The sequence below is a fragment of the Micrasema longulum genome, unplaced genomic scaffold (genome assembly GCF_059751315.1).
Source record: "Micrasema longulum isolate JH-2025_06_02 unplaced genomic scaffold, ASM5975131v1 h1tg000319l, whole genome shotgun sequence".
In the NCBI taxonomy this organism is placed as follows: domain Eukaryota; kingdom Metazoa; phylum Arthropoda; class Insecta; order Trichoptera; family Brachycentridae; genus Micrasema; species Micrasema longulum.
Window position 1 is genome coordinate 864,947 of NW_028277523.1, and position 25,368 is coordinate 890,314.

Below are 25,368 nucleotides of genomic sequence, written 5' to 3' on the forward strand. Positions count from 1 at the left end.
GGAGATGAGATAGTACCTTTTACGTCCCAGATTAAGTTCCTGGGAGTAATTCTGGACACTCATCTTACATGGAACTCATACATAAATCATATAGTAAACAAGTGTCAAGCCGGATTGAATACGTTAAGAGCAGTCTCGCGAGTATGGTGGGGGAGCCACCCTTTTATACAGAGACTTTTTTATACTGCGTATATCCGGAGCCATCTAGATTATGCCTCGTTCCTTTTAGAACCTTGTTCAAAAAAGAATCTCCAAAGACCTGACCGGATCCAATCCCAAAGTCTGAGACTAGTCGTCGGAGCCATGAAGTCATCTCCAATTAACGCTTTACAAGTAGAAGCTTGTGATCCCCCACTTGGTATGAGAAGACAATACTTGGCGGATAGATTTCTTCTAAAATGCTCTATCCAAAAAAACAACCTGCTCCTCAAAAAGGTACAATTTCTCTCTGACTGCGTGACATCCTCATCTTTTTGGTTTCATAAACCACCCCCTTTACTAGTCAACAGTTTTCATTTTTACAAATCTTTCGAATCTAACATTTATCCTAAAGACCTTCTTCCCCTTTATCGTTTCCCATTTAAAACTTCTATTTATGCCCCAAGTATTGAACTCACATTCGGAGTCGAAAGCCACCTACAGCCCCGGTGTACATTCAACCGTATTCGGTCGTCAAGATGGATAGGTTGGAAAATTATCTACACTGATGGATCTCGGTCAGATTCGGCAACCCATACGGGTGCGGCTATATATTGTGAAGACAACAACTTTCAAAGATTGTACAAATTGCACAAGAATGCATCTGTATTTACCGCAGAATGTATCGCAATCCGAGAAGCTGTCAAATACGCCTTAAGCTCACAATATAGCAAGTTCCTAATCCTGTCGGATTCCTTGAGTGCCTTACAAAAAATCAAATCCCCTCCATCCTTTTATCCCGAGGATGAGCTCTGCGTGGAAACTCGATTTCTTCTTTCTATATCAGAGGCATCCAATAAGAGTATTGTTATGTCCTGGATCCCTAGCCATTGTGGTATTCCCGGTAACGAAAAAGTGGACGCGTTAGCAAAGGAGGCGGTCCACTCCGGGGATCCTGCCTATAATAATTTACTACCACTAGGTGATCTCCTTGTTATGACGAAGGAGAAGCAACTTCGCACATGGCAAGAATATTGGGTAGCCTCTTCCCAAGCCAAGGGTAAACATCTTTTCCAACTGAAACCAAATGTTACAGAAAAGCCTTGGTTTTCCAAAGTGATTCTGAACAAGTTTGAGACATCCTCCATATGCAGAATGCGCATTGGGCACTGCTGCAATGGTTCTCACCTGTTCAGAATCCATGTCCGGGACTCTGCCATTTGCGAATGTCAGCTAGATGAGGAAGATTTAAACCATATTTTTTTTGGATGCCCCATAAATGATTGTTATCCTGATTTCCTATCCGACCTCTCTAATATTAATATCCCATTCCCTATTCATATTCTAACTCTCCTGTCCCCACCCAATAAACGTGTATTTAAAATCCTATGTAAATATCTAGTTGTAAATGATGTAAAGCTGTAAATATGTTTTATTATTATATGTATATATTATATTAAATACTAACATACTAACTTTTACATATTATATTACTAACACATGTGTATATATGTAAAAAAAAAAAAAACAAAACTACTCGACACTGGCCAGAACACCCAAGTTGAGATGTGAAAAGGCCATGAAAAAACGAAGAAGAAGAAGAAGATCAATCCATAGACATATCGAGTTTTTGTCTCTGGTTACAGAATTTCACTTACTGGGGCCCAAATTGTTCAAACGCATAGATCAAATGCATATCTGTATCTGTAGTCTGTGGCATAGATCATAAGTAAAAATCAAATCTGTGGTCAAAACGTCAATAACAACTAACAGAATTTATGTCAATTTTCAAATTCTTTGGTTATGCGTGGTCACAGATTTATTTATATTATATATGTGTGGCATGGTTTGGCCTTGTGGTTCGTCCATATGCGGACGCGTGTATAATCTGCGATTCTAGCGACACACAATATTTGCGTGGGCCATTGTCTTCATCTGCAATTTTCTGACAGACGACCAATATCAATAAATAACCTAAACTGCTAATTTCTAATGCCGATCGCCATTCCAACCGTGCTTACCAGTTTCAAGTTACGAGTTATTATTTAAAAATGTTTCGTGTAGTATTGTTTTTTATGTCACTACCGTTAGCATTGGCGACTGATCCATGGAATATTAATGTAAATAATGGTATTGAAGGGCAATGTGCTTGTACCGGCTTGTTGGAAAAACAGGATTGTGTTGATATTGGAGAGTCTTTCTATAAAAGGTTATTGAACATAATTATTTCAAGAGGTGAAGAACTCAGTGTATGTAACAATATTTTTTAATGAATGAGGAAGTTTAGTTCGAACCGAAATTTGATTTAAAAAAATGTTTTTTTGCACAATAAAAGGCAGAACATTAATCGTATAATGGCAAAAACTGTTGAAAATTGAACGCATTTTAAATACCCACACCATTGGCGTGTAATACATAGACATGCCCTGAGCCCTTTAAAATGATGACACTTAGCTCATGCCCAAACGCTTATTTAGTCGTTCTTCGACCGCCAGCCAGGTGTGGCGTTTAGAATCAAAACAAAATGCCTACTTGTGTCTTGAAAACCTTTTGGATAAACATTGTAAAAAGGATTGTGTAACTTTTCATTAGTAAATATTTGTTCATGAGTGATTAACAAAGCTTAAAACAATTCTTATTAAGATTTTTTTTTTTGTAAACGTCAAATTACCCCTAGCGGCGCAATTGCGAAGCTCTTAGTTATAGTGATGCACTGATAAGGATACGTTTTTGAAGTATAATAAAGCGAGTTGTAATTATCATTTTGTTCCTAAAAATCATAAGGAATTTAAGGAAAGAACCTGTTTGGGATCCACTTAAATTGAATGTTGACTGTTAATGTTGAAATACAATGGGGGATACCCTTTTTTAGCATATGAAAAAATTTGTATTTGGTGGATCCCAATCAGATTCTTTCCTTGAATTCCTTATGATGTCTATCCTTTTATTTCTTTTTGCTGGATTTTGGGGAACGCAAAATTGATATTAACACACATTTATTATATTTTAAAAATGTATTCCTATCAGCGAACCCCTGTAAGTAAGAAGAGCTTCGCAATTGCGCCGCTGGGCGTAGTTTGACATAGATATTTTGATTTCAATATGAATTATTTTAAGCTTTGCTCAAAAAATCTTATACAAATATTTACTAACGTAAGTTACACAATTATTTTTTAAATCTTTAGCCGAGAGGTTTTTATATGTTATCTTGACACAAGCGGGCATTTTGGTTTCGATTCTAAACGTCACACCTGGCGGGCGTTCGAAGAACAACTAAATACACATTGGGCGTCACCGAGCGTTTGGGCATCAGTTAAGTGTCATCGTTTTTGAGGTCTCAGGGCGCGTCTTTGTATTAATCGGCCGATGCTCACAAACCTATGTTTTATGTCCTTATCATTCACAAAATAATAAGCCAATCATAAATGACCGTTTGAAATTATCCCACAGATTTTCTAGAGCAAACGGTGGCTTTAAAATAACACTGGATAGAAAAATATATTATCATCAGCATTACCTTATCTACACCCGATAGTACACAAAGCACTACAATAGTACTCCAATTGGAATATCATTTGTATAAAGGCAATTTATCAGTCTTATTCTTTAGGCGTCATTCCAGCGACTGTGAAATATTATAATGCAATCAACTAATTTAATAAATCGTTCAGACACGGACCTTAGGTGTGGTGAGCAAATGCACTAACCAGTAGGCTGCGAAGTGGACTAATCTCTACTCATTTAATCAAAGATACCTGAAAGTAGCCATCGAGTCAAGAACTTTCTTCTTCGCAGTCTCGATCCTGGGGATTGGTTTGCAGCAAAGTCCCGCATCTCGTCCTCCGCTGGTTGCTATTCTCGACATATGAGGCGCAGTTTAAATCCTTGCACACTTGCTCCGAATACTCCTGTCGAGAGGGCCCCTCTGTAATTTGTCCCCTCAGCCATTCCCTTTATCATGTCATGCAGGAGACCCTCATGGCGCATAATGTCAATAACAATAAGGTATTTTCACAAATCGAGAATAACGTTGGAAACATATTAAATATTTAGAGCGTATTTCCACATTTTTAAGGATACAATGTTTTACCCACCTGTTCCTGCGATTATAACCAGAGTTGCAATCGCACTTAATTAGTTAATATCTCGCCAACTACTATGCATATTACTACGAATTTTTATTTAATCTTCAAGTAAACAAGTAATCACATATATAGGTATTTTAGATAATTTTAAATGATATGTTTTCTAACCTCAGGTTATCAAGGTTAATAAGATAACTTCAGGTTACCACCCAGTGAATTGAGGGAGTTTTTTCCCACAGTATGTTAAAGGTTAAAAAAACAAGTTTTCATTTATTATTTTCGGGCTTAAAAATGAGCCCATTGTTGACGGTAATCCATCACCGCTAAGTCAGTTATGCCACTTGGCGGTAAATATATTCAAATATTGCAAGTAAAAAAAAAAGAACAGTATGTAATTGTAAAGTAAAGGTCAAATATGAGTTATGCGCGATGAATTGCCATCCACTACGTGCAAAACAGCTTGCAGTTGGTGTCACGTCATTTTGACATCACATGTCATGCCCGACGAGTGCGGGGTTTAATGAAGCATTCCATACAAGTATGGCGTGGTAACGTAATACATGATGTTCGTAATACAAAATATCTCGTTTTTGGGAAGTTCAAAATATTCCTATTTTAATCCTTTGTAGAAAATTTATCCGATGTTGCATGGAAAATTTAACTTTTTTATAAATGACCCCATTGTCTCAAATTCTGCCTCTCTTTTTTTATTTAACCTACAGAACTGTATTCTTCAATCGTCCGGGCATGGACAAAATCATAGTGGCATCAAATAAGTATAATTTTTTTAACAATAGTACAGTACCGTGCAAATCAATTGAAACAAGCAAAATATTTCAAATAAACTATTCTTTTCAGTCACTACCTCAAAACTATTTTGCGCTGGAAACTTTTTTTAAACTGTCAGTTGATTGTCCACGTGTCAAGTGGCAAATAGATACGATGGCTATACGCGAGAAGTTGTTTTGCATTATAAACTCTAGATCAATTTGATCGAAGTGATTTTATTTGTTATTTTGCCTAGTTTGGGGGAATTTTACGTAGGGATATCTAGAAAACATATTATTACGCTTTCTGAGCACTTTTCTATGACATACTGGCAAATAGTGGGGAATATAAGAGTAAAACTATATTCTGGAAGCAGGATTATCAAGCAGAGAAACCAAATAGGAGCAGTGAACATAAGGAAACATGTGGTTGGAAGAGGAAAATGATAGCCTTGGATGATCAACTTCTGGTACTAAGCAAAACAGTTCTACGAAAGAGTGCAGTTGATCTTAACAAAGAGCTTTATGAATCCGTATTGACGTACAACGTTACGAAGACACCTTATTAAAGCCGGTAGAAGAGAAAGAAAGCCAATCGAAAAACAGCTTCTAACCAGTGCCATGATGAAGAAGCGTCTAGCTCCGGCTAAGAAATACCAGCACTGGACAGCTGAAGACTAATAAAAGTTCTCTTCTGCAATGAAACACATTTTGTTGTGCGGGGACAGCATGTGCTGTTACTGCATAGATCATCTGGTGAACCGATTTCTCCTGCTCATTTTGAACAAAGAGTTAAGAACCCTCTCAAGATGTTTTAATGCTGCTTCTCCTTTCATGGCAATGACCACTCTTGTCAATTAATAAGACTAATAAATCCGACCAGTATACTGAAATCCCATTAACCTGTATGATATCTTAACTACACAAGGTCTATCCCAGTGGTAGTGGTATTTTTTAACAAGATCTTGCTCTGTGCTATGCTTCAAATAAAATGAAACAGTTTTTCTGGAATGGCTAAGTTACTCCAATGATTTAAATCTGATCAAAACCCTCTCAATTATTTGCAAAAAAACAACTGCCTAAGATAGATTGTGCAAAAAAACTAACATGATTAGTGCAGTAATTTGTGTTTGGTTTCATGGTAAACAATTGAAACAAAGCTTCCAAAACCTGATAAATTGTATGCCTCTCTCTCTCCGATGGCGCTACAGCCCATATCGAGCTTTGGCCTCCTGCAACTTTCGCCTCCAACTGTGTCGGTCCTCAGCCGCCGTCTTCCAATTTGCCACCTGGAGAAACTGCGCCGCATCCTTTCTCACTTCATCCTCCGATCTCAGCCTGAGTCTTCCCACTAATCTCTTTCCTCCCGGGTGTCCGCTCATTATTATTTTAGGGACACGTGAATCAGGCATTCTGAGTGGCTAATTGTATGCCTACAAGAGTTATAACTGTTGGAAAGGCAAAAGGGCCCTTTCATTATTAAAACCATGAGTGTAAGCTTTGAATGCTGTATTTTATGTTTTTTTAAACCAATAAAGCCATTTTTGACGATATATTGTGTTCCAATTAATTTAATGGTGCTATAATAATTTTGAAATAAGTAAAATCACTAAACTTCCTCATTGTAATATTGTATTTCTACATTACAGCAGGGAGGGATAATATTATATTTCATTTTTAGGAAGAAGATGAAATGGTCGGAGCATCCGTTCATTTTAAATTCAGTAAATCAGAATTTGAGTTACTCTCTAGATATGTTGGCAATACAGAACCTCTCACCCCTGCTCAGTTCAGGACTATCGACGGACTTCTATCTGAGCACATTGCTAAGTTTTCCAGTACAAGAAAGTTTTCTGAAAAATGGATGGAAATATTTTTAAGATGGTGGCAAATACACTATGTTAGTAAAGTTTCACTTTGTTATAAATTCCTACTTGAATTTGCAAGTAGTCACCTTAATTAGAGGTGGTAAGAAATAGTTATTAAAAAAAAGTTATTCTTCCAAAACAGTTGCACAAAAAAAACTGTTTCTGGAAAGAAAAACTAGTCCGGATATTATTCATTCAGAAATTAACAAAATAAATATATTAATAAAATAAACCAGGGACGTAAATTATACGATAAACTACCAGAAAACCTTTACAAAAGATGTTAAATGAATGTAATCTGTAAAGGTTTTTAAATAAATAAATAAAAAAAAAACATTACATTTTTCACACAGAAAACTTAATTTTACTTAGTAGATAAATTTGAATTATCCATTAGAGTACAGGCCCTGGAGTAGACACTCCCCACACATGTGAAACTGTTTCCAAAATAACAGTTTAGAGCAGTGTGGGCAAGATCTGTGGCCGCCACTCCCCCTTAGAATACCAGGTTTTCATCCCATGATTATGACCATGACTTGTCATTTTAGAAACAGTTTCTCATTCCTGACTAGTTTTTTGTTACAAATAACAGTTTAATTTATTTTCGAGAAACTTTTTCAACAGTTGCTTGTACCAGATGTTTTACTCATGCTGCACTAAGCTGTTTTTTAGAAACCATTTTATAAAACAATATGTTTCTTTTTTGGGTGATACCATGTGTGTTGGATTTGTTCCGACGTTTTGCCTACCATTGCAGGAGCCACAGTCCGGAAGAAGATATTACCAGAGGAACTGCATACCTACCATATGTACACAATGTTACTGACAGGATAGCCAAAGTGCTGAAGAAACATAATATTGAAACGACGTTTGGGACTGTGTGAAAAATAAAGAACCATTTATTGAGCCCAAAAGATAATTATAAACTAAGTTTCCAAGGATGTGATAAAGTGTACATAGGACAAACAGGCTGCACAGCAAAGAAAACGATTGCAGACACAAAAGAGCGTGTAAACTTGGGCACCCTGACAAACCTGCAATAGCGGAACACTTTATAGACACTGGACATTTTTTCGCCTTTGAACTGAAAATTTTGCATAAACCCAGTAATTACAGTGCACGAATAATAAAAAAGGCAATTGAAATACACAGACACCCGAATAACATAAACAAAGACGACGGGCTTAAATTAAACTTAACATAGTTCCCAGCACTACATACTACAAAAATGAATTGAAATGTTCCTACTGCCGACTGCGACACAGTACAAATCACTAGTTCTCAAACACACACCTTTTTTCTACAAAACACTCAGTTTACCCTGAAGATGGCTCCTGCAATGGTAGCCAAACGTCGGAACAAACCCAACACACACGGTATCACCCAAAAAAGAAACATATTGATAACAGTGACTGTGAAAACCTTTGCATCTATTTATTGTATAAAACAGCTTGCCCACCACATGCCGCACACCGCATCTGAGGACATAAGTCTCCTTGGCGGTGCCCACATACACGGAAAATTTGCTCGTTGTCAATAGAGAAAAGCTGCCCGAAGGAGCTCTCTGAAATTTGGTAGCCTTAGCATCTTTGTGCTGAAAAAAGTAATCCAGAAGCACATAATATGTACTTCATTGGATTGAGAAGAGAGGGAAGTGAATTCTTCACTGACTGGGATTAAATTGATCGGATATGATCAATTAGCCGAAATGATTACAAAACTTTTTAAAAGCCTTGAAATTTCTTTTTGGAAGCCACCAGATCTGTATATCCGACAGGACCCATAACAGGGCCACGGATAGTAGCGAGAAGCTCCATTCGGTAATCATAGAGAAGGGGAAAGGGACAAGACCACAGGATGTGTTCAGATGGTTGGTTATATCCGCAGCAGCACGAAGGGGAGTCAACAATATTAAAAATAAATCATTTTTTATTAAAATTACCATGAACTTATAAAAACTGCGCAATCCAGTGATCGCAGATAGCCCAAGATTTAAAAAAAAGTAAAATTTTGTTATACAAAACTGTTATTGCTAATCCTTTTAAATAACCGAAACACCCATCTCTAATCCTATTGTGATTGTAAAACCATCGCCTTTTTATATGTGGGGAGCGCTAAGAAGATTTGGATCCTCGGGTGTAGTAAGTGTATAGGGAGGCTATTTTTAGACTGGTGATGCCTGTTGGGGGGTGAAAGCGCCAATTGATCGAATAAATAAATGAAAATATAATGTTACAGGAAGCCTTACTAAATAATTCAAATTGATATAAATGACCAATTTGGCCACTTTTTATTGTATGAAGAAAATATAGAATGTATTTCTGAAAATTTTAACCGTGTTAACTTTTTTTAGCTTGAAATTTTACTTGGCACTGTATTTTTGACATGCTTATACTTGATTTACTTAAACATGTCGAGGATTTCATTTAAAAAAGGATTTTACATGACAGTTCTCCTCTTGGCAATAATGTGGGAAATCAAAATATCTACCGAGGTAAGTTTAAATGAGCTTCAAGTTTTTCATAAATGTGTTACGGTGCTTAGTGAAATCAATTAATTTGAAGAATATAATACATTCATACTTTAAAGCTTTTCTTTGTCAAAAAAATTGCAAAGTGTATATCTTGGCACAGGATTTCCCAGTGAGAAATACATAATAACCAAATCATACATTACGATATTTTGCATTTGTCCATGCGTTTGTAAACAAGATACTGGCTTTTACCCCCTAGGGAGCTGTTGAGATTAACTAAATATTACAACAGACAGAGAATACTTGAGAGAAGTTGACATACTTAGTGGACACCTCGATAGTCCGGCTCTTTTGTCGGAGTTATCATTAAATGTCCCCGGCTACCGCACCCGTCACACGTCGAGCTCTCTATTTCATGTGCCAGCAGTTCGTACGAACTATGCCCAGAACTCTCCACTTATACGTTTTGCTCGTGAATATAATTTGAACTTTCCCCTTATTGATCCATTTGATTGTAAAAAAATAACATTTAAAATGCGCATCTTAAAACATACTTTTTTGTATTATACTTAGTTTCAATAATAAAGTCTTATTTTATCTTAGTTTATTTTATTTCTAATTGTTAATATTATATATATATTTATATTTTCGACACTTGACACTTGTGCAATATTTACACACATGTCCACCCTCATTCCAATATAACACCCACTCACTCACTTACACTCACACAAACACACTAATTGTACGTGTATTTAATGTATTTCTGTGGATATCTGTCATTGGTTTTATTCTCTGTATATTTCATTTGTTATATTTTTGTTACATGTATTACTGTTGATATCCCCAATAAATAAAAATAATAAAAAATGGAAGTCTAGGCATTTACAGGGCTTATGACCTGTCACTTAACGTACTGTGTAAATTCACCATATTGCCTGTTTGAATGATACAATGTGTAAAGTGGCCAGTAAAAATTCAAATCACATATATTTTTATAACAATGAAAATAATTAAATTTATAGATTTTTAAAATCCGTATTCGGTCCAAGTTTGAGCATATAGTGTTCACAAGTATACATCGAGCTTCTTTGTCGGTGGCCAGTTCCTGCGTGCTAGCCCGCGTCCCGTATTCGATCAATTCTCTATCTAAAACTTCTCACTCTCAGTAAAAACATATTAAGTGTCCTCCGCACGGGCTACTCCAGTAAGTACGCATTACTTTTTTATATTTGTACATTAATTACAACTAATATTCTCCGCTCTCCGTTTCTTCAAACTCTCGACCCGTTCGATGGCTTGATAGGAACAGGGGACGTTTGAGTTTTTGAAATGTCGGTTTTGAAAGCTTTAACCCACTCGCCTACTATACGAGGCATCCACTTCTGAGTTCGTTGACAGTTGGTTTTAGAATTTCGAGACGTGGACCTGACTCGAGAGAGTACTCACCTGTTGGCGGCTAAAAAGGAGTCTAGAGCTAAAGGGTCTTTCATCAAAAGTGATACAATTTAAAAATGAAAAAAAACATTAATTATTATTTAGTGAGACACAATTTTTTTATTTTAAATTCAAATCTGAAAAATAATATCGTTCATGTGAACACCACGACTTCTCTGTACATACCGCATTCTGTCAACCCAATTTTCCATCACTTTTTCACATAAATTTGGTGTTATTTCACCAATAACACGTTTCTCCAAATTCTGCAATTCTGTTTGTTTACATTGTTTACAAATAAACGACGTTGGTGGTTGTCTGCTGGCTTTAATTCTTGAACCAATTGAATTTTGTAAGGGTGTAAACTCAAATCTTTTCTTAAAATTCTCCTTTTGAACTTTGAAAAAGATTTCATTCTTGAGGACGACGTTCAATGGATAAATTTGGATTATCTCTTACACTTGCTGCTACTGCATCAATATTCTCTTGTGTACGTGCATTTATTTTTCGTACTGGTACTCTTGTATCGTGTAAGGAAAATTCATTTTCAAATTTGTCTACAATACAACAAATAGTGGGTCGATTAACTGAATAATGTCGTCCATGAATTATTCTTAAATTTCTTTCAGTATTTACATATGAACACTGATTTTGATAAAACAATTTAATGATTTCGAAACATTGTTGAAACCTGTATCTTTCCATGATTAAATGGCATACTATACTGAACACAAAGGACATAAGGAATGATAAAAAATAATATGCAGTGTTGCCATTATAGCCATTTAAAATTGTATCATCCCTATTGGAAGACCCTTTATTTGTAGACACTATGCTCCAACTAACAAGCGAACATAGAATTTATTCAAAACAAATGTTGATTGAGTTTTTCTACTGTATTTTAATTATAATAATAAAAATATGCATAAAGTTTTATTCCACTTTTATTTATAATTTTTACCAGCGACCGGATTTTGTCCTGACCGACATCGTCAGACTGGTGGGAGACTAAACAAATTTCTATGTAAATCATGATTTTTTATAATTATTATGAGATTAAAAGAGTTTAAATTAAAATAATTTAAGTATGTGCTTATAAAGTAATAACAATTCTATGAATTTGTGTTTTGTTTGCCCCCGAGCCCGGGGACATGGCTTTCAAAGGAACTATCAACCAGCGGCTCCTGTTATAGTTTTCGTTAAATTTAAATACATATAATTCGAATACATTTTTACTATAAAACTTCATAAAATTATAAATTTTACATCTGTTTTTATTATCATCATCATCATTCCCTTTCCGCACCTAATGGTGCATAGGGCACTGGATGGTACACCAATCGCAACATATCTCGATCAATTTTGTTACATGAAGGTAAGGTGATCAGTCTTACGCTTCAGGTACCAGTCCAGGGACTATGAAATATTCTAGTGTAAAATCCCCCTTTTAAATAAATATTTCAAATCAACCATGTCGGGAGTCGAACCCAAGACCTCTTGCATGGTAGGCAAACGCGCTGACCATTACACCACGAGGCCGAAAAATTATTATATAGGTATGTAAATACAAACAAAACTTAAATTCATACTATTTTTATTACATGATTATATAAAATCATGATTTACAACCCCTGCTTGCACTTGTATATAACATAGAAATTTGTTTATTTTCTTACCAGTCTGACAATGTCGGTCACGATGAAACCCGGTCACTGGTAAAAATTATAAATAAAAGTGGAATAAAACTATGTACATATTTTTACAATAAAAATCTATTTATTTATTTATTTATTAACGGACATTGTCCATGTATACAATTTATAAGGTTTAAATATTACAATAAAAGAATAGTTTAAAACATTTAAAGAAAAAAGAAAGAAGCATTGACAAACATAAGGGACATCGAGACAAGATCTGGACTATTTATTTAGTGCTCGTTTAATTCGTTGTAAACTTAAACCAAAAAAGTCCAGATCCTGTCTTGAGTTAACAATACGACAAAGGCGGGTCATTGGAGAATTTAGGCCATAGTTTGTTCTATGCTGATCGATGAACAGTACTTCATTGTTTCTCAATCTACGAGTCGGAATATTGAATTTTACTTGTCCCAGTAATGATGGAACATCGATTATACCATTTAGTATGCCGAACATATATATGGAGTCAATATTAGTTCTACGTTTTTGTAGACTAGAAATATTTAACATTGACTCTATTTCAGCATAAGAATAATTATCTCTCTCTAGTCCAAGCATCCACGCTATTTTTCGAAGCAAGCGATGTTGGACTGATTCAATGTGATTTATGCGATTGACATAGAATGGAGACCAGACCACTGAGGCATATTCAAGAAGAGGGCGAACAGTTGAGCAATAAAGAGTTTTGATTGTACGGACATTAGTAAAATCAGAGGATATTCTGTTAATGAAGCCAAGTAATTTCAGTGATTTATTTACTGTATTATCTATATGCTCGTTGTATGTCAGTTTATAGTCCAGAACAACTCCTAAATCTCAAAAAATCAAAACAAATGTGTCTTAAATGCAATTAATTTTTCTAGGAAGCTGAAATAGAAGACTTTAAAGAATACAATAAGCAAACCGAATGTCCCTGGTATTATTTTGGATTTTTCAAATGCGAACAAACATTCTTCAAGAGCTTTTCACATATCTGGCATAAGTTACACCCACTGAGAATAGTAGGAAATTTATTTAATAAGCTGGTAATGAACCATATAGCAGCTATTTTTACATCGATTCACGGATTCACACTCACCATTAAAGGTATGAAAATATTGAATTGTTATTTTTAACAATATTCCAACTGTTTGTAGACTTGGCTGGATTTTACTCATTATCATAATTTAAATATGGAAGATTAGTCAGGGCTCTAGTGTGTATGACAGGGTTACAAATTATGAAATCAGGCAAGAGCCCAACTCTGAGACGGGTTTAATTGATAAGATTAAGAAAGGATCTTTCAGATGGGTTGGTCATGTAGAACGAATGGGTGACGAAAGAATGATTAAACAGATATCCATGGCGAGAATGAACAGTAACGTAGGACGAAGAAGACCAAGGAGGCAGGAAACCTGGCATGATCAGATAAACCAAAATCTCAAATCTGGTCATGTCAGAAGTAGACACAACCCAAGGGCTGTATGACAAGATATGAATGGGGAAAAAGCTAGGAATGTATGCCAAGATAGACGTGTGCGGCAGTCCATCCTCTCTGCCTAAAAATATAGTTTTATATGCACGTTCTGCATTTCTGTCTAATTTACATCCAAGTCTTTTCCACAAATCTTCCCAAATCATTTAAATATGTTTATTATGTATCCCATGCCGTTATTTGAAACCATATTGAGATAGTGCCGCTAAGTTCCTTACTTTGTGTCACTTTTATGTCCTTCCATTGGCACCACTTCATTACATTTGGGTCATTCCAGCAGAAAATCCACAATTTTTTTGTTTGTGGATTTCATGTTTTTCATAGAAAAACTTAATTAGTATGTTTTGTTTCTTAAAAGTCATTATGCGATTATTGTGCTAACATCAAAGCTCCCTGACATAATTAACATTGCCTGTATTTTGAAAATAAGAATGTAAGATAAAGGTGCCTGTGTATATCAATTTATTAATTTGGTGTTTTTATTTATTTTTTTGTATTGTATTATTTTGTTTTGCATTTTTGTTTCTTTTATATTATTTTGTAAACTTGCCAAACACAAGAGCCAGACTCTTTTTTGACAAGTTCAACCTTAAGTGTTCCATTTTTTTATTGTATTTATTGTTTTTAAAGGTTTTAAAAATAAATAATAAAAAATCTATCAAAAATGCCAAAAGTCTCTCTCTCTCTAAAAAGACGTGCGTGAATACGGGAGTGTAAATATTTGTCACTGACCGAGATCGCGTCCATTATACACGCGCCAGAGGTTGTAGAAATGACTTAACAAGCTGGCGTCCGAAAACTGTTGCAAAATGGCGGCGGATGACCCGCGTTTTGACACACTTTCGAAGCAGATCTTAGCGATACAGATATGCAACTGTTCTAAAAGACTAGCGCATAGAATCCGCCGCTTCTAAATTCTTATCAAATATCACGATCTAGTGTTTACGAACGTGCGCGCGTTTCACGATCCCAACGCAAATGGTCCGGCTCTCCACGATCCATGAGACGCGAATCATGCCATAAGCGGCAACTAACGTTGTCATCGCGTCCTAAATCTCGATCCGGATAACGCGATTTGTCATTTCCAAGGCAGGGTACTCGCGACCATGCATCTGTCAGCCGTGAAAGGGGCGTTTCTGAGCCCGCGATGTCGGAGGAAGAATCGTGGTCTTCCTCACTACTCGAAGTGGCTCGAGGACACCCGACCCTCATTGTGGAAGAAATTGAAACGACCCTCGCTGAGCTGTCTATTCCGCGGGCGGACGAGGCGAGAAACGCGAAGAGAGTTCAGCTCCAACACCTCAACACCTAGGATTGGAGTAATGTACGCTTTGCTGATGCATAGAATATGTACAACACAAAGCCGCTTTATTCCGCCATGGAATTAAATGATGAAATGAGATACCTGGCTAAAGTGACTCCCTGGCATCTCAGGATTCATTTTGCGCTGCCCTCTTGCACACCATGGTGATGCAGGGAGAGCATTTTGCAACAGCTATGCAGGAGCTGGTAGTTGCAAATCCCAGCAAGCTCCAGGAATGCATCCATTCTCTGTTTGTCCCTAGATACAATTGCCAAAAGACCCAGATGGTGTGTGGAAAAAGGGCAAGCGTCATTCAGCAGAGACGAGAAGCTGTCCTTAAATCTTTAAGAGATGGGAACATTCAGACGGCATTCTGGAAAATTCCTCCGAATGAAGAGTTTCTGTTTGAGCCAGTCGCGCTGTCCTTGGTTATCCAGAAGATGGGAGGCATGAACAAGTGCTTCCCTAAACCACGAGCCCGTGCCTGGCCCATCGGGGGTAAGGACTTTGCCGTCAAGCCTATCGCAGGCCTATTTTCACATTCCGGTAAACCCTTCTCACCGCAGGTTCCTGCGTTTGGTTTATCAGGGACAGGTGTACCAGATGACGTGCTTACCACTCGGCACCAAAGATATTTGCGACAGTACCCAACTGGATAGTGGAGTGCTTTCGAGAAAAGGCAGTCAGCTTGCTAGATTTCTATGTGACTTACTCTTAAAACTCAAACTAGCAGCATGTACAATCCTTCTCCACAAGCCAGTGGTTTCTACATTATGTAATCCACATTTAGAAGGCCGCCTTAGTTCCCACATGTTGATCAAGCAAATTCTAAAGTTAGTTTAATTAGCAAAACCAAATCAAACCAAAATAAAAAAAAATTGGTCGAAATCGAATTCGCCTCAGAAAATTACTCTGTTCAAAGCGAGTCGCAAAGCTTGCACTCTCCTCCTATTGGCTTCTGCGTATCGGGTACATGACTTAACACTACTTTACTGCACCCGAGATAAAGTGATTTTCGATAACGAGGGAGTATCGTTGCCCATATTTGGCTCTTAAGACTGACTCTGCCACACATCAGCAATCCGGCTGGAGATCGAAAAAAGCTGAATGCCAGAACATAGACCCTGTATTTTGGATAAAAAAAAGTAATGGAGATGTCAGTGGATCGAAGACTATCCCCTGTTAATAAATGTCCCCATTTCATCTCTACGTGCGGGCAGCCAAAACCCGCTACTAGAGCCATAATAGCCGGTTGGGTTAGGTCCATATTGAAAGATTCGGGGATTTTATTTCCTCCCGGAAGTATTCGATCGGCAGTGGCATCTCTCAACTGGCTGCAAAACCATACACTGGATGATATCCTGACAAGGGGAAATTGGCAAAGTGCCAACACTTGCTAAATATTATTTCCGACTAGTGATTAACTTCAACAGCTGTACATCATCTTTGATGGCACCATTATTTGAACCTTTACAAATTTAAGCCTAACATTCACATTAGTGTGTCTTACATTTGGTCACCAGGCCATAACAAACAAGTAATAATATGGTTTCAAATAACGGCATAGGATACATAATAGAAAAGTTTTACCTACCATTAGAACTTATATTATGTGCCCGGCCTTATTTGAAACCAAGGCGAGTTCTGCCTGTTGAGACTAATGAAGTTTTTCTATGAAAAACATAAGCACATGAAATCCACAGACAAAAAATTTGTGGATTTTCTGCTGGAATGACCCAAATGTAATGAAGTGATGCCAATGGAAGGACATAAAAGTGTCACAAAGTAGGAACTTAGCGGAACTATCTCAATATAGTTTCAAATAATGGCATGGGATACAAAATAAACATATTTAAACTACTTTACTGGTAGGTAAATTTTTTTTTTTTTCAATAATCTTTTTTTTCTTTTTTTTCAGAAAATGTTCCGTTGGGACTAGGCTATATTACGTACATATTTTTAAATACTTCATTAATTTTGGTATTATTGTGTCTTATGACTGCATTTATATTGAATTATGTCTTTAACATGCCTGTTTCAGTAGGTAATTGTCTTTTAAATTTTAAACTCAAAAAACAAAGTCGCCCTTCTTGTTCGTCAACTGATTCAGACAATAGGGCCACATGTGGAAATCAATTGTGCGGTCCAAAAAATAGCACAGACACATCTCACCTCATTGGAGATTCTTTGAGTGGGAACAATTTAACAATGCTTATAAACGCCGTACGTGATGGGACAAAGACTAATAAAAACGTATTTGCAATAAGAAAATCTAAATGCCGTAACAATAAAAACAAATCACAAATAACCCAATTAGATGATCACAAAGAGTTCAGAATATCTAAATAAATGCAGGTTACCCTTAACCATTTGTTCGCCATATATTCAAAGCACGGTTGGCATTTTACCACCAGGCAGTTTTAGTTTTTTTTTTTTAAAAAACATATCCGTTTCCACAGCCCCACAAATGTTTCATCCCAATCGATTGTAAATATTCAGAGATCACATTTGTTACAGTAAATCTTACAAGCAACCATTTCTCAAATCAAAGGTAAATTAACAAAACTGCGCTTATATGCAAATAGCGTGAATATGGTTTAAATAAATGCAAGACCAGTATTAATTTCATTCACCAGTTTAACTGCCTGTGATCAGTTCTGTGACATCTTTATAGTTTTATTATTATACTTATATCTTAATTATTTTTATTTACTTATACATATAACTTAAGCCAACTTAGACCGAGGCATTTACAGTATTATAATTTTGATATTAAACAAATAGTGTACTTTACTTCAATGAATTATTTACAAAAGAATGAGTAATAAAAACTATTCGTAAAACAGTTCCATCATTTCTAGTTCTCATTTATATATGTATGTACAGGAAGTTGTGTACTTATGACCTATGCGACTGTTCGACTATACGATCACGATCCGCGTTCAGCTGAAGCGCTAAACGTGGCGATAGTGGCCCGAGCATTTTTCAAACCCTTCCGAGGTGTCTAGAAAAAGGAAAATGTCAATTTTTCAACCTGCAGAAAAGATATTAAAAACAAAAAAAAAGTTTAAAAAAGTAGCAAGACCCAATAAATGAAAGAGATAATACGAAAGTGAAGGATACAAAGCCGAAACAGGCTCATTGCGTTTTTTCGACTTTTGAGATATTAATACAATATTTTCTACATAAAGTATTAAGGATTTGTACCGTGTTGTCTAAAATCTAAGAAGTGTAGCTATCAAAATGTGGTTTTTTGCCTTATAAACTATAGGGAAAAACATGGGATCATGGCTGGCAAAAAAGCATTAAGCTCGTTTTTGTCTGTTTAAAGGAGTTTTTTTTTTTATTCAAAGTAAACATTTTTGTTCTTTTTTTTCTATGATAGTATTTAAAATATATTTTATGTTGATAGAAAATATATTTTACTAAATATAATATGAAAGGAGAAAACTAGTTTATACCAAAAAACATAAAATAATATAACAAAGGATTCCGAAGGCAATACACTTTTTCGATTTGTAAAATTTCTTAATTTGAGACAATTTGTGGTCCCGTGAGCAGTGTCGCAGTCTCCAGATCGGGAGGTCCAAAAAAAAGCATACAGAAACCACAACAGAAAAATAATAAAGGTACTGAAATACATTGGATGTATGGACACACTCACACGCTGCATTTTAACCGCTTGCAACACCAAGCCTAAAGCGCAGACCGGAACTGCATGACATCGGCATGATTGAGGCACTTCAGATTCTACGTGTCCCTCGTTGACTCCAGTTTGTTTTGCATTTTGCTCTTTCTGAGACTTTCAAATACTCGCTTAATTTAAATTTGTGTCACGGTTGATTCATTCAGTGTTGTACTTTTATATAATCTTGTATTTATCTATTAAAACCCTGGAACCATGTAAGTGAATCTTTCATTTAATTTTACGCAACCTTACAACAAAACTACGGTAATTCTAACCAAGTATTTCATTCAGACGAAAGAGTTCAAATAAAAAAATGCTATTTTAGATATTGTTCATCAATTTCATGTGAACACAGCATGCAAAAATAAAAAGAAAAAAAGTTCAACGGCTAGCTTAATTGAATTCTATGATTGTTATAAAAGTTATTACAATAAATTATTACTCGCAGGTTATTACCAATTATTTTACCTAACTAACATAAGTAGTGTCTACCGCGAAACCGTCCAAATTTGCCCGTTTTTTTACAATTATTTTGATTTTCGCAAAAAAAATTATCAAAACGAACCAATGAATGACCGCAAAAATTAGTCCACGTTCCTTACTTCATTAATATTTAAAATAGTTCTCATTTATATTTTAAATTGGCTCCTGTGATAGAAAGTGCCCACTTCAAAGCGATTATAAACTCCAATAAATCCCAATGCAAGCAAAAATGCTCGCTTGAACATGATTTATAAAAGTCTTTTGACACTTGCGAAGACGGTATGCTTAGCGATCGTCTGTATTATCTATCGAGCGACTACAAAGCTGTAAATGCTATGGTTTACTTTTTGATTTCTAATAATGACTTAGGTAATCATTTATTTGCGGTACAATTGTAATTTTAGTCATATTTAAATGCATTTCCAAGCAATTTAAAATTTTGATGGTGGGCAAAATTACCTTCACTATCGTACATGTTTGCCTGCAATCATTATTTGTTGAACTGTAGCTCAAATGGCGTTCTTGGCTAAGAACTACTTTATTGAATTATTAATTCAAGGGCAAAATTGTCGTTTGAACATATTTTCAATGGATAACTAGTAAAATGTTCGTCTAAAAACAAGTGGGCAAATTTACCAGCTGTACTCTATTTGTTTTCATACAAGCAACTTATAGGCCTTAGGGTTGTCAAAATCTAGTTGATAACTTAAGAAACATTAATAAATCTTCTTTATTTATATAAATGTTTTATTAAAGTACACAAACTAATACTCCCCAGTCTTAATTACCTAAATGACAATTTGTAACATGAGGTAGGTACACACATTTTTAGAAATGACAAATATACCTATGGTGTGAGAAATAATAACTGTTACAGGAATATAGTTAATGAACAACTAAACAGGTTAAAACCAGACGACATCAATTTTAAAAATTAATAGAAATTATTTCGGAATCCATAGCTACGAAAGTGAAAAAATATCGTTTGAGGGTGTGGATAATAACTGGGTAACTCCATATATAAGTAATGCAAATGATCAAATATAGAAACAAATAGTATACCATACAAAAATGAGAAATGCTTCAGAAACTATTAAAAAGTAATATAAGGAATATAAAAACACATAATCAAATTAATTAAGAAAGGCAAAGAAGAATTAAATTAAATTATCCACAATAAAATTATTACTTTTGAAAATCTAAAATACCTAATGTGTGCAAAAACTTAATAATAGTTTTAATTTAATTTAAACTAATTATGAAAATAAGAAAGTGACAACCCTGACACATTTTTTCATTTGGGCAAAATTGACAACCCAGAGGCTCAACTTATGCGGGTTAATTTGCCCACCGTCATAATTCTTGATTTAAGCTACTGACAGCACATAATATAAACAGGAAATGATCTGAAAACTTTTGTCTATATCTTGCAACAAGAAAAACTTACCTTTGTCTTTGCCATCGAGCAGTATATTAAAAAACACCGAGTCGTAATTGGCCCGCAACAAATTATACGCGCACTTTGACAGGTTCTGACAAGCTACTGAGTAAAGTTAGTGACGAAGGCTTCTGAAGGAAGTTAGTGACATAAATCTACTTTACTTAAATCAAATAGAGATATATTTTTTTAAAGATTTAGCATAGATTAGACTCGGTGGGCAAAATTAGACGGTCACGGTATTTGATTTTATAAATTACGTTACAGTTTTCCTATAATTATTTAATTTATTCAAAATTACACAAGTTTAAATATTAATTAACTTATAAAGGCTTTTTAGGCCTATGCCTATGTCAAGCCATAATAATTAACAATAAAAATACATAGTAAAGTTAATAAGATTAAATTATAATGACATATGATGCAATAGAATAACAATCTAGAAAAAAAAGGTAAAAGTAATACATAATAAAATTCCAAAGAATACAATGTAAAAAAGATAATCAGAAATATTTAAAAATATATAAATTATACTAATTAAGATCACAGATAATCAAATATACAAAATAATGGTATCATTAAAATCAACAAAATAATAGTATTATTGAAATCAACTATAACAAATAGGAGTAATAAATAATATGCCAAATAATAGTACGTTCTAAATTAAATAATACAAAAATACATATTGAAAAAAACATAAAAATATTAAGATATATAAAAAGCAAATAAAAGTAAAAGTATGGAAGGAAAGCAGATTTGTAAATTTTTGCTAATTGCTAATCTCGAACTTTAAAAAAGTTGATAACCTCGTCCCTATCGATGTGCAGCAACCAATTGCAAACATTTTTCTTAAATACATTGGCACTTGTGGAGTTCTTTATGGCTGCCGGAAGTCAATTAAAAAAATTCGGAGCCAGGAAGGTAAATTTTCTTTGAGCTAGCTTCAAGTGAGTGGTTGGGCCAAGGTAATTAATCCTTCCTGCTGATCGCGTTTGTATATTTTGCTGTGTCCTGACTTTATCTACAGATTTCCAGAACTTCACATGTGCCTCTTTAACAAATAGCTGCCGCACATCTAGAACTTTACAACTTTCAAACATTTCTTTTGAAGAATAGCGGAAAGGTACTTTTTTCATTGTTCTAAGCACGAGTTTTTGTCCTTTAAAAACTGGATCCAATACGCTAGCCGCGCTACCCCCTCAACCAATAATTACATAAGCCGCTGTAGATTGGAAAAAAGAGAAGTAAACACTTTTAAGTAATGACCAATCGATTATGTCACGAAGTGATTTAAAAATAAAATTCATTTTTCTTAGTTAAGGTGTAATATAATTTACGTGGGAACTCCAGCTTAGGCATTTATCAATATAAACTTCTAGGTATTTGATATTACCACACTTTTCGATATTAATGCAAAGGCAGGGAAAAGAGGGTTCGGGACATTTGGATTGGACGTAGACATAAATTCATGTATTTGGTTTTGCTAATGTTTAGGGTCAACAAATTCTCTTCAAGCCATTTGTTTACCTTATTTATGCCAATATTAACCTTTATGTATACTTTATTCCTAGGATTAAAAATCTAGGAGTACAAATGGATGAACATCTCTGCTGGCTAGCTCATACTAATGAATTAAGCCGCAAAATATTGTTCAGTCTACACTCACTTAGAAGGTTGCAAAAATTCTTACCCATTAGTACTAAATGCACTCTTGTACAAGCATTACTACTACCCATTCTAGATTACGCTGATGTTTCCATGACTGATTTAAGCTGTGAGCAACTCGATAAACTTGAACGACTTCAGAATACATACATAAGGTACATTTTTGGTCTTAGGAAATATGACTACATTTCTGATTATCGTAGGCAACTGAAATGGCTCAAAATTAGACAGCGGAGAGACTATCACTCCCTCTCACTTCTGTTCAATGTACTTCATAGTCCTAACGCTCCTATATACCTGCGCGAAAAATTTCAACGCTTATCAGTTCATGGTTTACCTCTTCGTTCTCATTCTCAAGGCACTCTCTTAATACCCATACACAATTCCTCTTTCTTCTCTAACTCATATAGTGTCCATGCGGCTCGACTGTGGAATCATCTCCCATCCACCATCAAAAATGTTACTACATTATCTCTGTTTAAATCACGTCTGAAGAAACATCTCCTTTCTCATCCTTAATCTCTCCTCCTTTCCTTTTTCCTCTTTCCTCTTTTTTCCTTTTTCCCATTGAGTAATAGTTTTGATTTAAGGTAATTTATAAACAAATACGTTTATTTCTACTTTTATACATTTTTAACTTTTTATTATTTTTTTTTTCTATTGAATATGTTCTGTAACTTGAATTATAAAAATAAAACTTTTATTTTATTGGTTGGTTGGAAGAAATTGACATTTGGCAATAAGCCCGCCAATGTACAAATAACATTATGTACAAAAAGTTAAATAAATAAAAAAAATAATAAAGATATTTTCCATGTTGGAGCCTCGTAAAATAACACGGTGTCATCCACAAACTTCATTGTTTTAGTGGCTGCAGGTAGATCACAAAGTTTATTTATATAGATCAAGAATAAAATGGGACCCAAAAAACTTCCTTGTGGGACGCCGTGGGTTAAATTTTGAATTAAACTATTTGAAGAACCTAAGTTATTTGGCTGCTTAATTATTGTGGCTTGAGTTCTATTGCTTAAGTACCATTTAAACCACTTTAAAACCTTTGCAGTTATCCCTATTTCTTCAATTCTTGATCAGAATTATGTGGGAGACAGTGTCAAATGCCTTTGCTAGGTCTAGAAAAACAGCAACAGATTTCTGACGCTTGTCTAGGCTTTCCGTTATAGGTTTCGTCAGGTTGGCTATGACATCACCCGTACTTCTATTTTCCCTAAATCCAAATTGATTGTCCGACAGCAAATCAAATTTCTCAAGGTATTTGTTTAATCTTTTCATTGTAACCTTTTCTATTATTTTAGATAAACCACTTAATAAAGAGATAGGCCGGTAATTGTTTTTTTATATTTTTTTTATATGGGAGTTGCTTTATTATTTACCTTGCTTATAATATACAAGGTAGCCGGTAATTGTTTACAGAGTATGGATTTCCGCTTTTGAATATAGGAACTACAATTGCATGTTTTAAAGAATTAGGGAACACACCCATTTGATAACTCAAGTTTATTATGTAGACTAGAGGTAATGCTGTGTATTTTTCACCAGTTTTATTATATTAGTAAATATTTTATCGTATCCTGGAGAGCTGTCATCTTTAAGTTCATTAATACTAGCAATAAATTCCAACATGTTAGTTTGGGTTAAATGAAAGAAATAGTTGGTGTTTTCAGCAAGTTCTATTTCAGTACGATTTGTTCGCGTGAGGATATTATTAGCCAAATCAGAGCCAATTTTTGTAAAATAATTGTTCACAAAGTTAGCAATAATCTCAGGGTCGTTGTAAACATCAATAATTCTTCCGTCAACGTCAATTATTTTTATGTTGGTTGGTTTTTTATCTCTGTCAATTATTTCGTTCACTATTTTCCAGATTTTTTGTAACTATTGGCATTACTGATTTTACCTCTGTAATATTCCTCTTTAAGAGATTTTAAAAGTCTTTTACGCGTATTTCGATACTGTTTGTAGTTGGCTAACGCAATACAATCGATGTTTTGCGTGAGTCAAAAGTTATTCCTAGATCTCGAATCGTGTTAACTATTCAGTATAAATGCTCATATTGTTAATACTGTAAATGATATCTTTTGTCGATATTATATTTTGTCGTAGATAAGCATGTCTTGTAGCCAAGACCAGACCGATGCACTACTTAACCTCTATGAGGATCATCAGTGCCTCTATTCGGTAAAAAATAGCTTATACCATAACAAGCACGCTCGCCGAGAGAGCCTTGAGAAGATAGTTGCCGGCCTCAAGGAGATTTTCCCATCAGCAACGCCGGCAGAAATTTCGGAGAAGCGTAAGCATGAGCAATCAGTACGCAGCGGTGCTAGTGTTGAAGATGTACGTATTGCAGTAGCGTTTCTCAAATGGTCTTCAACCGAGATATTTCTCGAATTAATCTTTGCATTGTTATTCACATAAAACAATTAAGTAATATTATGTCATGTTCATTATAGATATATCATTCATCCCTGTGGTACTATGAATAAACGGCATTTTTGGACGACCACCTTCAAGTCGAAAGCAATAGTTCTACATTATCTCTGGTCGAAAGTCGACATTTTCGAACATAGATGCCCAGCAGTCTTGCAGTAGCCATAGATAAAGGATACGAGGGTTGCTACTTAAGTTTTGAGATATGGCACCAATGTGAATATGTCAAATTTGACATTGTCTGGTCATCGTAAAGTTTGCCATTTTCTATGGTAAACGTACTCATAACGTTTTGTCGTACGAGTCAGATATCTGTAGTCTGTGGTACGAGTGATATTTGTGTTGTTTACAGATACCGTCAAACATGACAATTTTGCCCACTGCCGAAATCCTTAACAAAA

General features: G+C 35.1%; 2 long non-coding RNA genes across 5 annotated transcripts; both read left to right on the forward strand.

The window, feature by feature from the left end:
• Positions 1-1,851: 1,851 nt before the first annotated feature.
• On the forward strand, positions 1,852-19,149 carry LOC148282548 (uncharacterized). Of its 4 annotated transcripts, none has more exons than XR_015822068.1 (5): positions 1,852-2,387; positions 6,672-6,890; positions 9,212-9,352; positions 13,329-13,551; positions 18,781-19,149. It is a non-coding gene; the product is annotated as an uncharacterized LOC148282548 (long non-coding RNA). The 4 variants fall into 4 exon arrangements; XR_015822067.1 differs by lacking the exon at positions 18,781-19,149 and adding an exon at positions 17,161-18,087 and having other exon boundaries at positions 1,894-2,387; XR_015822069.1 differs by lacking the exon at positions 1,852-2,387 and adding an exon at positions 6,278-6,483.
• A 5,339-nt stretch (positions 19,150-24,488) lies between these two features.
• On the forward strand, positions 24,489-25,368 carry LOC148282549 (uncharacterized). The gene is made up of 2 exons (XR_015822071.1): positions 24,489-24,874; positions 24,991-25,368. It is a non-coding gene; the product is annotated as an uncharacterized LOC148282549 (long non-coding RNA).